The sequence below is a fragment of the Haliaeetus leucocephalus genome, unplaced genomic scaffold (genome assembly GCF_000737465.1).
Source record: "Haliaeetus leucocephalus isolate CR32 unplaced genomic scaffold, Haliaeetus_leucocephalus-4.0 Scaffold151, whole genome shotgun sequence".
NCBI classification, from domain to species: domain Eukaryota; kingdom Metazoa; phylum Chordata; class Aves; order Accipitriformes; family Accipitridae; genus Haliaeetus; species Haliaeetus leucocephalus.
The window spans coordinates 15,219,154-15,233,068 of NW_010972587.1; positions in this window are offsets into that span (position 1 = coordinate 15,219,154).

The following is a 13,915-nucleotide window of genomic DNA, read 5'->3' on the forward strand; positions in this document are numbered from 1 at the left end:
AATGTTCTCACCAGTCTGTCACAAAAGCTGGACCAGCTGCGGTCAAACTATTTTGCAACATCCACCACACCTTAATGAAAGAGAGAGGGCCACTTCTTTGCATATGTGCAAATCAAACAGCTTCTTCCTCCCTCTCCAATCACATAGCATGCATGTAGTGGCTACAGGAAGTCTTAATAGGGAAAATCATATTATGAAACGATTTAATATAAGAACCTGAGTAAGTATAATCTGGTAGAGAGGAAAGAGAAGACCAGACAGTGGACTATTCCAGAAACAGTAATGTTTTTTTGAGAAGAAGCATCGTTTTCCAGTAATGATAAAGGGTAACTTTCCCGTCTCACTAAGAGAAACACAAAGGGAGTGAACGTTGTTGTTACGACAAAGAACTACAAACATCCCAAGAGTTTGGGAAGTGGCCAACTGGTACACGAGAGTTCAGTTGCCTCTCTGGTGAATGTAGCTGCTATTTCTTACTGTTACAGATACGTGCCACAGCTGGCACAAGTGATACAGTGAGGAGCTCAGTTTAGCAGGACCATCTTGTAGCCGCATAGACTGCACTGATTTAGTTCAGTGGAAATTTGACTTCAATGGACGTTTGAGCATTATTTAATGCCCTGAAAGAAATGTTTTAAAAACATTTGGACAAGCTTTTGCATTTCAATAAGCACTTTCTTTCTCTTCTAAATTTAACTGCTTCCAGAGGCAGAATATCATCTCTGAGCAGTTAAAGTTCTGTACAGACCACAAAGCTTTTCCAGGCAGTCGCATTCAGATGTTTGGGCTGCCTTTCTCCCTTTCCTTTTCATCTGTTTAAACTGTTCAGGTGCATTGCATGAAGTCTAAACATCAGCACTGGTTGGAAGTCAGTTTTCTTTCCTGGAAATCTTTGTTACTTAATCAACCCTTTGATCTACACAGTGTCTTCCACAATACTGTATGACCAAGAATAAAGCCAACTTACTGGGATCAAACAGGCTTTGCAACTCCAGTTTTGCTGGATGTCTCTATCTGCAACCTACTCTGACAGCCTTTTCTTGTGGGATCTGAGAAAGCGCAATCACCGAGGGTGTTTCTGCTAAAACTGCCTTCTTAAAATATGTTAGAATTTGGAACATTTAAACAATCAGGGAAAGAGCTGGCATATCCCAACCTGACTCCAAATAAGTCATGGGTCTAATGTTAGTGGATGCAAATAACTCAAATGATATTTTCTAAGAAGAAGAAATATTAGCTTGATTAAAATTCATTTATTGCATTAGTTGCATATTTTTCTGTCCCCATGTCCAAAATATTTTTTTGCATATTTTCACATACAAGACAGTGCTCGTACACTCAGAGTCTGATTTGAAAATGGCTTTCTGATTGCAGAAGGAAGCAAAATTTGGTTTATATTGGAAAAGAGGAAGAGTCAGCTCTCCATAATGTGAAATGGTAGAATAGATAGGCCACAGAATATTAATTTAAGTCTGAGGAGAGAAAAAGTAGGACAGTAAGTCCTAGGTATATGTTGTTCAGTGTTGTTATCCACTGATCTTTCTTAACAAAGCAAGTTGCAGCTTTTATTTCCTTGACACCTGATGTTTTCTACGCACTACTAGCAAAAGTTTAATGGTAAGCAATACTCCTTTTATACTTATGTAAGCATTAAACAAAATGTTCCCTGCAGTGAGAAAGGAAAAATTAATGACAGAAACAATGAAAATTCACCTGAGTAGAAACTTATGCAGGGAAATAATCACTTAGTCCAAAAGAATATACAGACTTTTGGGTAAAAAATATAACAAGGGCATCCAGATGTTAACAAAGTGCCAGGAGTCGTCTCATGTGTGTAACATAATTAATTTGAAAGTAGCAAGGCAAAAATTAATTCAAGGTCACGCAAAATGCATCATGGTTTCGCATGAATGTTTCCAATTGACTCCTGTTGTCAGATACTTACAGAGATCTATAAGTTCAGTCATTATTTTAAGGAAAATTGTGTAAACCCCAGATTTATTATCTTATTTTTCTTGCCATTTTCCATTAAAGACCTTAATTTGAGAGTGCTATTTAATTATTCATATTTTAAGAGTGAGTATTTCTTGTGGTTAAGAGAAAGGGGAAAAGAGAAAAAGAGAAAGCAAGTTGCAGCTAAGAGCCAATGCAGACAGAGGGCTGAGGATGGATAAGAAATCAGCTTCCAAATCCTGGAAAAAGAACCTGGAGTTGTCTAGATTTTTGAGTTAAAAACCTACAGGATGCAGATGATGTTCTGCATCATCCCAAGGTTCAGCGAGTTCACTCAGGTCTCATTTCAAAGCTTAACTCCCATGAAATCAGGAATAAATAAATGGAGAGATTAAAACCTTCTCATTCTTATGTCATCCAAATGCTTATGTTGGACTAAATAACACTACTAGTGAGGCAACACTACTAACACTACTGCAGCTCTATATGTACATGCAGAAGACAGTCTGGCAGGCTGCTTCTTTGTAAAAATGCTTTTAATTACTCACATACTGATATCAGTTATTTCTTAACTTCCATTTGATAACAATGTTTAGCTGTGACAGGAAAAATAGTCCCTTTTTTATCGCAACCTTTTTTGGTTTTAGTGTTTATACTGCTTATCATTTTACAGCTCTTCCATATGCAAAATTATATAAGTAAAGAAAGAAATTTATGCAAGAAATGTAGTAAGACTGTACTTCTTCGTGCTGAATTATCTTTAAGATAACATTATAAAAGCCAGCACATTTTTACCCGAGTGCATACCATTTTAAGTCTTGATCATAATAAAAGCTTGACCCATCTAACTTGTTCCCCCCCTTCATTTAATTAGTGTATTGGATATCTGCAGCAGCTGACAGACTACATTTGTTTATGTATAACCGTATTTATCTGCTCAATAAAGTCAGTGCTCAGACTCTGGCTGTACAAACTTTTGGCATCTACTTTGCTCCTTGTTTTAGGCTTAGTTCTACCTGCACAACAAATTCAGAGCTCCTTCGAGCAGGTCATGGCTGTTTTGTTAAATATGTGTTAGGAAAACACCGGAACTCATGAAAAATAAATCTCCGTTGGCTCAGAGTTGTGGTTGCCCAGAAGCATCTCATGAATCTTTGGAGCACCAACCTCAGGAAGACAAGAACTTTTGTAAACCAGGAAATATTTAAGGTAGGCAATAAAGACAGCTCTGCTCTAGGAGCTGCAGTCGTCACCAGCAGCACCACGCCAGGCGCTTTCTCTTTGCTGGGCACAGCCGTAATGAACAGCGAGGGCATTAGTCAGAGACACTTGCTGATGCCAGAATTAAGATAAGGGCAATGGGACTTTCTTTTGGTTTAGGGAGGGGACTTTGATCCCATCTGCTTGTATAATCAAAGGAAAGATGTCTGCGTGACCTGAGAGACCAACCTATTACCTGACAGAGATCAGTTCTGGAGTTTGTGCCGGTAGAAATCTGCGGGGGGTGGAAGGGGCTTACGGGTCACTGATGATTCATGGTGAGCAAGGGAAAACCACGGTACTAACGTGAAACTTGAATTTAGACGTGAAAGACGTTAACGTGAAGGCCAATAACAAGTGAAGGACAGTCGGCCTGAAGGGGTGCGATGTTGCTCCTGTGGAGCACCGCTGCCCTATGGGGCAGCTGGGAATAACCCCAGGTAAGTTTTCCCTCAGCAAGGGAATACAATATCCTCTGTCCCACGGTGTTCACTTCCCATTTCCCATCGGCTGCAGGTTCACCTGTTACAACGCTTTGGGCATAGCGCAGAAAAGAGCTGCAGTTGCACAGGACCCTTATCTTTACTCTCTGTTTTCTCGTTTTCACGTGTGGCCTCTCCCAACCCTTGCTAGCTCATGGAATGGCACACGAGACCCCAGGGCAACACAGAGTTAATAATAGCAAGGGTTTGCTTTTTAGCAAATTCCCTATTTTGACTTTTTTTTTTTTTTTTGCTAGAAAGGAGGGCGTTTTGTGCCGAGGTTCCTGCCTGCCGCGGCGGGTGGCTGAGGCGTTATGCTGGCTGGCCAAAGGTGAAGGCCGCGGCCTCCGCTCTGCCAGAGCACAAAGGGGAAACGTCACCCTTGGATCAGAGCTGGAGGGAAAAGTCGCTGACAAAGCCGGGAGGGAAACCGCAGTCAGGATCCCTGTCCCCTACCCTTGTTGGCTGCGCTGGTGACAGGGACTGTCAGAGCGTGAGAAGCGGCCGGCGTTTCTGAGTAGTTTTCTGCATCCCTCATCCACATTCTTACTATTTCCAAGCGACCGCCTCTATTCCAATTTCATGGAAAGCTGTGAGCAGCTTAAAATGCCCCTTGCTGATTGACCCCCCTCTGCTGTTACACTTACTTATGACAAGGATCATCCCACCACTAATTCCTTCTGTCTCCTAAGCTGTATCCAGAGCCCGTTCTCCGCAGTGAATCATAGAATCATTTAGGTTGGAAAAGACCTCCAAGATCATCAAGTCCAACCATCATCCATCCCCACTAAACTGTAGTGCTCCCAGTCCATCCCACCTTCAGCCCTTGAGCTGTACCTTTGGCCCAAAGCCCACCAACCTGGTGGCTCCCTCATCCCACGGCTCAGGCAGGAGGATTATCCAGCAGTTGTTGTTGGGCAATTTTATGTCTTTTGGAGAAGATATGGCGCCGAGTCGTGCCAATTATTGGGAAAGACTTCCCCAAGGTTTAACAAAAGAATCTGCCTCTTCAAAAAGGCACGTAGGAGAAGTTTGCTAACAGGTTGTTCTCTGGTTTGTGTCAATGGTTGGGATTGGTTTTAGAGGACGCAGACACGTGTTAGTTTGAAAAAAAATCACAGGATGTTTCCTTGAGCCATCAAATTACTGCAACAGCTGAAGGTCAGCAAACCATCCAGCCCAACACACCACACATGCAGATTTCCTCATCAGGCACTGTTGGTACAAATCCTTCTAGAGAGCATAGCGTTTCCTTCAGTAATGTTTTCATTAGTGCTTCCCCCAAGAAACTATGAAATAGCTAAGGATGAGCGACTAAATTCTGCCAACCTTGTGCAGAGTTTGAGTTTCTGCATGTGGTGTGCTCCCCAACATGTTAGTAGGCTTAACATTTTAATTTATTTAGTGATGCTACGTTTTCTTCGGGGAGCTAGAATTTTCCGAAATTCAGCCGAAATTTTCCCTTGTTTTCCTTTTGCTGTTGCTACACCTGTAGAAGCCTCTCGTTGCCCTTCACATTTCTCACCAGATGCAATGTCAGGTGGGCTTCGGTTTTGTTAACACCGTCTCTGCATGCTTTGCATGCTCTGTACTCCTCCTGGGTCATGTGACACTGCTTCCACCACTTGTATGCTTCTTTTCTACGTTTGATTTTAGTTAGGAACTCCTTGTTCATCCATGAGGGCCTCCTGATGCCTTTGCTTGATTTCCTGCTTTTCAGGATGGACTAATCTTTAGCTTGGAGGAGGTGATTTCTGAATGCTAACCAGCTCTTCTGGACGTCTCTCCTCTCCAGAGCTATATTCCATGAGATTCTTCCAAGCAAGTCCTCAACAGGCCAAAGGATGCTCTCCTGGTGCAGCGTTACGATCCTGCTTTTTGCCTTGTTTCTGCCTCTTCAGATCTTAAACTTCACTGTCCTGTTGTCTAATCCTGACCTGTAAACTCTCAGCTGGCTCAAACCCCATCCCAAGGCAGAGGTCCATGCATGCTTGCTGCTCTCATGTACACGGCAATTCCACCTCCTTGCTGACCCGGTCTGTCCTTCCTCAAGAGCCTGTATCCATCCAAGGCAGCACTCCAGTAGTGTGAGCTCTCCCACCATGACTCCATGATCCCTATGAGATCAGAGTCCTGCAATTGCACACAATTCCCTTTATTTCCCCCCGCCCATGCTGCGTTAGGGAGCAGCTAATTTTTCAGCAGGAAACATGTGAGTATCCACCATCTAAAGGCAAAGAATGGAGGCACTCCAAATTTTTCATTAATTTCTAAAGCTTTGGACTAGGAAGTAGATTGCTAAAATACTGTTAAATTGTGACATTAAGTGGAGGGATCAGAGGTAGGTACTGGAAAACTGCTTTTTCCCACCTTGGTTATTGCCTTGAAGTAATCCAAGGCTAGGCGTAAAGGCAGTCAAGGTCTCATTTCATTTTAGCACCTGCTGGCTGGCATTTCTGTTACAGAAATCATCATGTCTCTGCCCACTTTTACTGGTAGTCTCAAAAAAGAGAAGGACTGTATCCAGGCCATCATAGATCAAGCTTTTCCACTTGAAGAAATGAGGAGCAGTATATTTACAGAACAGAGATTTATTACATTCAAGAAGCCTAAAGTGTCTGGTTAATTACAGTTAAATTCCTGGAATAAATTGACAATATTCCAAACAAGACTTTATCAGCTTCTTTGCAATACAGTCCATTTTACTGGCATGCTGTTCAAAGGTTTCTGTTGCAATTCATACTTAGGAGAGTTACGTAAAGCTTGATGTAGGAATGAGTGACAAAGGTTTTATTTATTTCATATTATTATCTGTTGACTTTTAAAGACCTAAGTAACAAGACAGGTTAAGCAACAAGTCAATGATTAAACCGATAAAATGAGTATCAACTATGCTAGTTTTAAAAGAGCTTTAGAAAGTATGAAGCAGAAAAAATACAGTTCTCTGAGTTGTAAGTTGAAATACTAAGTTTTTTCTGTTCTACAGCTTATTTACAGTCTCTATTTGTTAACTATCATCTTTCTCAGGCAATTTATTTTTGTATAATCTTTAATGTCAGAGGAGAGGCCTATGTTTGGGAAGTTTAATTTTTAGATCAACTTTACAACACGACTGAGTTATGCTTTGTCAAATTTTCCTAAAAGATTTAAGAACTGATGTTTCTTCAGAGAAAACATTTTTTAAAATAGAGGGTATCGTGCTGTAGCAGTGACATTAAGGTCTTGCATAGTTCATCACCTACTTGTATAGCAGTTCCATCACTGGCAAAATAGCAGGACCCTCACATTTTCTAATTTTGTGTTGTCTTTCCTGGACTACATTGAAAGCAGTAAGAGCTAGGTATACCCTTCCTTGGCCCTCTCTGGAATGAATTGGAAGTGGAGAAAAAAGAATGCAGTGCCAGGGTTTATGTAAATTTCCAGGTTGATATCACATATCCAGGAGAAAAATATTTTCTGTTTTTAAAAATTGGTGCTGCTACATGCATTTTTCCCCCCCTCTATCAATCTTTTATTTGACAGGATGTATGTTTACAGGCTGCGCATTAATGAGACACAATCTGAAATACATAATCATCTGCTAGTATCTGGGTAATTTCCATGCATACAGGAAGGAATCTCTTTTGTTGTGTTTACATGAGGATGGCTTTCTGGCAGCATGCTTTACATGTTGGAAGTCATCAGTTTCATAATGTTAGAACAGCATCAGTTGTATCTAATAATCACACTATTACTCCAGTATTTGGTACCTTTGGTGTTCCCGTCAACTTCTACTTCTGTGTTTAGCATCAGCAGGTATTACAGGGAAAAGACTACTGGAAAAAAACATAAGGCATGATTTTTGCCCCTCAGTTGTCCGTGATACTAATTTCTTTGTTAATCGCATGTACAGATTCTGTTTCCTTCAAGTAGCAATAGCAGCACTTACACCTAGGCACCCACATATGCTTCAGCCAAAAAAAATTTCACGTATAAGTTTGCTGCAGCTAAGACTCAGCTGTAAGACTCACGCTAACCAGAACAGCAGCTCCCTAGTTATCGATCCCTGGTGCTGTCTTGTTTTAATTTTTCTCTCCAATTTAAGAGATCAGAAGCTGGAACTTCATTCTCCGTGCTACATGGCAGCTGGTTCCTGTGGGCTGGGGATGTTTTTGTTAAGTAGTTGTGTACATCAAAGAGGTTGGTAGGAGCGCTCTTGATTCCTCCTGGAGCTCATTTCTCTGCTAGTTCCTCCCAGACAAGGCAGTTAACACCAGGGGTGGCTGCTTGGTCCAGTCCTTGCTCCCAAGAACTTCCTAGCCATTATTTCTGTAACAGTAACACCTTCCTTTCCACATTTGCCATTATGGTAATCAGTTTCTATGTCCAAGAAATAGAAATATAGCTAAAATGGGCTGGTGAAACATAGGGACTGATCCTACAGGCTCTTGAGGATTTATCCCACCATGGATTAGCAGCTGAGAAAGGGCTGTCTCCTGTATGAGCACGGCACAACCTCTGGATGGGCAACTCCATTGCTCATGGCAAATATCTGTTTGGGGGCAATGCTTGTAAATTCAGAGAGTTATAGCCACAGTTCCCCACAGCTCGACACAATTCTGAGGAAACCTTGAGGGAAAGGACAGAAACCTCTAAGTTGGCTCCAGATTTGTGAAGAGCCAGTGCAGAGGGAGGAATGATGGTTATGCTGCTGAGTAGGTGAACTGCCATGCTTTGAACTGATTTTTGCCCTTTTTCACATAAATTGTCTCATCCTACACACCTATTTAAAGAAACAGTTAAAGCCTAAAATTCATTAATTTGTAAGACTCCCTTCCTTGTGAAGGTTTGTCACCAAAGGCAAGAAACAGAACTAGAAAAATTTCCCATGCATGTAATCTACTCTATCTATTCTCTAGATAACCTGGTTTTATTATAGGTTTCCTGTTGTGGGATGAGATGGGAACATGAAATGTATCTGCCAAGTGAGATTTGAGATAAATGAGGGATCTGCCAATGCAAATGATTCATATTTTGGGATATGACCCAATTTTGGACAAAAAGGGTATCAGATTAGGTTTTGATAAATGAAGTTTTTCTTATGATTGAGCCCAGGTTAATACTGCTATGAGATAAGTAACCTCTCCATTTCCTGATTTGTGTTGTTTAAATTTAATAAACTTTACACTGCATTTAATTTCTCTCTTCCAAAAAGGGAAGTAATTTGTTTGCAGAATGCAATGATGTAAACTGAAGATTAGGAAAGAAAGGAAAATAAACTAAATCCTTTAATTCTCCCAAGATCTATTGTTTAACATCCCTTTAACTTTCTCTTCAACCACCACACTATTCTTTGGCCTGCTCATTTGCTTGTTACTGCTAATTATGGCAATAAGTACCTCATGCTTTGTTTGCACCTCCATGGCTAAGGAGACCACTGTCCTAGCAGAGCTGTGGCTGTTTCAGAGCTCTTTGCTGCGCACCAGTTTCACCAGTCACCCCACCAACATCTTCTGCAATGAGGTGGGAAGGGCTCCACCAACACAGTCATGGCTGACTTTGTTGGAATTAAGGTGGAGGCAACTGAAAGATAAAATGATATACTTTCTCACTTTTTGGAGTTTGGCGATATCTCAGCTATGTCCAGGACCCAATGTTATCTAATTTCCATCCCCTTTCATTTTTCCTTAGCTGGGTGGAGTCACGAGTACTCTTCAGCTGAACTTGTGATGTTGACTTTTTAATATCTCTCTTTTTCCAGTGCAATTTGGCCATTAAGGGTTTAGTCCTGCTGCTGCTCCTCTTGCCTGCCACAAGCGACCATAACCATATTCACAATTTATCCAAATTCCAGTAGGGAACAAGGAAAAGCCAACAAAAACTGTGAAAGCTGCTCTACATCGGGGTCCTGAGGACACTAACAGGCTTTAACAGCCCTGACCAGCCTCACGTGGGGCCTCCCACACACCTCACCCCTGGGCTCAGGATGCTATTTAAGCTCAAGCCTGGGCCCCTAGTCCCAGCCTGTGATAAGTTGGAGGTGTGTTTGGTGCTGACTCCTTACGTCCTGGCTCACCGGTGGATTTTTCCCAGGTGGACTGCAGGTGTAAGCTGTAGCCTGGGTTTTCTCCAGTCCTGCTTCTGCTCTGCCTCCCGGCTGGACCTCAGGCTGATGCTGCAGGTAGCGTGTCTCCAGTCCTGCATCTGACCCTACCTCCTCCTGTGGCTCTCGCCTCATCCCTGGATGTCCTGGTCTTGATTCAGCACCTCGCCTCCCCGAGGCCTTTTGCTACCAGTTCGGGTACTGTGGGACTATTCCCTGTTAGTGGGGCTATCCTCAGCTCCTGGCTTATCCTCATGGAGCGGTCCTGCTCCTCCCTGATGTACAAGTGTTTTCCTTGCTGAAGGAAGAAGGCAGCTTCTTCCAACCTGAGTCCTGCGTGATTTCTCATAGCCAAATCTGATGTTCCCCCTGCTCCTGGATGTATAGGTGAGTGTAATGAGCTTTCCATCAGCTGCCGAGTGTGTGATGTTCCCCAGGTGGTCGTGGACTTCTCCGGGCAGGATGGGGCCGTTCCCCTGAGCTTTGCTCCGGGTATTTGTCTGGGGTATGATGCCTGCTCTGCAGCCCTCCCTCTCAATAAGCAATGAGAGGAGTCATCTGCCTGCAGTGCTTCAGAACACGGGAGACCCTTCCTCTAGAACAATAAAGTCTAGAACTGAGGGTCTAAAAGGCTAACAGTGGCTCTGGCTTGCCAAACAGCATTAACAGAGGCTCCTCCTGCACTTCCAACAGCTTACGCTGTCCTTTCACGTGACGCCTGGACTACATTTCCTCTCCCATCCTGAAAGAAATGGTTTCTTGTTAGTTATTGAGCTAGTCCTTTTAAACACCTTTCTTTTTCCTTGAGAATAGACACAGTATGAGAAACAAGTAGACAGTTAAAAGTTTGCAGAATGAATTTACTTAGTGTGAATAATCTAGCAATTCAAAAGCCCATCTAAAAATTTCCCAGTATTTATTTATTAATAATACTTCACTCATCACCTTTGACATTTAGTTTAAAAGAACTGCTTATTAATGAAAAGACAGTGCATTCATTTACTGGAATAAATCAACATTTCATAATATTTTTATCTCTCCAAATATTTACATAAATGAAGGCTAACCCTTATTGAACTCAATCACTATCATACTGTATAACATCAAAATGTCAAGAGGAGAAAATTGAAAGGATAAAGTATGTATTTACTCTGAGGCCTCTAAGAGAACTTCTTATCAACTAATACTGTGCTAACATGTTAAACTTAAAGCTGTGATTCCTCTAGGAGTTTTTTAAACTTGTAACCCCTAGCGGGAGGTGGGGCAGGGGGAACCATGTAATATCAGTACCTTAATTAAAATTTAAAATAATGAGAGAGAATCTAACGTGGAATAACCAGAACTTACTCATAGAAAAAACACATTCTGAATTTCAGTTGAAGTCAGCTAGAGGAAGGTAGACCAAGTTCCCCATACTGAAGTGGAATATATGATACTGTAGCTGGTTCCATATATGCTCAGCTCTGCTCTTGCACCCAGGCAGCTGTAAGACGGTATCTTCTTAATAACCTATATGCTCTTGCTAGGGCATGTTGGCTAACTATTAACTGCCTGCCATCAGGGAGGAATTCCTCCTCTTAGGACAGATTGTTCCATAGTTATTTTACCCTTCATGACAGTCCGCTTCAAATAAGTAAGTGATAAAGACAGAATATTGGATTTTACCAGGCACAACACAGGTTTGTTGAACAAATTTTGCCCTGTTCAGAAACTGAATGACCGGAGAGCCACTTATAATGAAGAGGCTGTAATTAATGAAAGACTTGCTCAATAAGCTAAACTAATCTTAAAAGTGGAGTTATTCCTCCGCTTTTGAAATGCAGGAGGAAAAAAAAGAAGGTGAACAGCTACTAGAGTTAACTCCCTGAAACTTTGCACCCCATTCCTTTCCTATTTTAGCCTGTACAGAAGCAGCTTTATCTATTAAGATTGCTTAATTACCTTCCTATGATAAAATTTACTGTAAGCTGGTGAGAATTTTGGCCATCCTTCAAGAAATGAAAGGCTTCCTTTATTCATTAGAGTGGTAAACAGCGATATTTCTGAGAGTGCCTAAGAGGAAGAAATGGCCGGTCCGAGGGACAGACCACGACGCAAAGCGGTGTAGATGATGTGTGTCCTTTGTAAAGCAATCATAAATAAGGGGTGCTGCAGGGATGAAAGAGAAGCTGCAGGTGACCCTGCTGTTTAGTGGCAACCGTTTATAACCAAGTTGGAAACACTTTCCGAGCTGTAACTGATGGTTTGTGCTGAGGCATGGTTTGGTTCAGATGAGCCCTCAGGTGTCTGCAGTAACATTCATGCTGGGACCTGTCAGCGCGGGGGAAAGACGTTCCTGAGCACGAGCAGATTTCAGTCAGGACACGTGTCTCTTGACCTGTCAAACAAGCACAGACTCAAGGTCTCTCGTACTTGTCATTTGTGGGTACATTATTTTCATATTTTCTTAATGTGTGGTGATGCATTCATAGGAGTGTGAAGAGAAGGAAATGTTGAAGATGAATGCCCAACCTACCTTCTACCTTTTCTTCCTTTCCCCCTATCCTCTTCTGTGCTAGATTCTCCCATCCACAATTCTGATGACAAACTACTTTGTTGCCAGGAATTGTCTTACCTTTCTATGGCTGAGGCCATGGAGCTACCTCGTCAGTGCGAGCATGGGATGGCAATTATTTCAGTGGAGAAAAGGCAGAGTAGCAGGAGGAGGAGCAGCAAACAGGAGCTATGACAAAACCTCCAATTCTTTCCTGGAGTGTGGGGTTACAGGATTAATGTTAGTATTGTCTAGAGAAGTTTTAGGATGTTAATAAATTTTCTGAAATTTTAAAAATTATAGCATGCAATGCTATCTTAAAAAGATATTCTATTTATAAGTAACTGGATTTGAATTTTTTCCCTTCCTCTTCTCTCCCTTGATGCTGTGTAGCTAGTCTCTTGTAACACTAAAGGAGATATATTTGATTTGCTCTAATTCCTTTCTGTTCAATTTTCATTTGCACATCAGCCACGATAAAATATGAACACCTGGCTTGAACTAGTAATGCCAGATGTCGTTGCCACAGGCAACATCTCCTCTTTTGATCATGTGGATTCTTTCTTTGCTTTTTCCAATAATGTCTTGAAAGTATTGATTAGTGGACAAAGCACCACTTCACCACTTGCCTCTTTATTATTGTAAGGAAAGGAAAAAGGTTTTAATGCAACAAATTTGTTAGTGAATAGGGCCATTAAATTTGGTTTCCTTTGTGGTGAGCTCTTCTCTGTCTGACAAACAGCATCCACACAGAGGAAAATGCTTTTTGGGGAAGAACCTCTATTGAAAGTTGGTCTCCAGGGACTTCTAAATAGCAATTGCTCTGTGCCACCAGCTCTCTAGGACCAATGTTGCAGGAGGCTGAAAGCTGAAAAAGCGATTTAAGGTCTTCAGAACTAGCTGAGACACAGAAAGCTTCATGAGGCATAATATGACATTTGTTGGACTTCTTGTCTCAGCCTCCGCTGCTTCAGCTGATAAGGGACAAATCCCATCACTGGCCTCAGGATGACCAAAGACAGAGGGGTTTTGGCATGTGTTTCCTAGGCACCACCGGAGTGGACATTTACTGGAATATAAAGACGGGATGGTGGCATGTTTGGAGTTGCGGAGACCGCCTGTCTCCTGTGGGCAGGGTTGTTTTGAAAATAATTCTCTTATTTGAAAGTGCTTTGTCAATTTTGCTAAACGTGAATTTGTAAACGATGAGATTTCTGTTTTACAGGACTGATGGCTTTCAGGAAGTCAGAAATGAAGACTGAGAGACTTAAATGTACTTACTACATGGCCAGTGCCTGCTGGAATGAACTGTAGGCATAAATCCCTGACAGCAGTACCCCCTTGGGAGTGCTAGTGTCCAGTGACAGCCTTATGGCATCATTCTCCCATTGATCTTTTCAGAAACCTGTCATACCACGTGTGTTTGGCTGGCTACCAGGTGAATTTGCAAGCGAGACAACACATGAGAAAGACCCTTTATTATTACATTTAAAAGAGAAAGATAGAGTTTCAGTTTCCTTGATATAAGCTTAAGGATCAATATACCTTTTAATTTTTTTTGTTCTCTGAAGCTGGGGGAAAGCAAGGGAATTTTACTCTTGATAG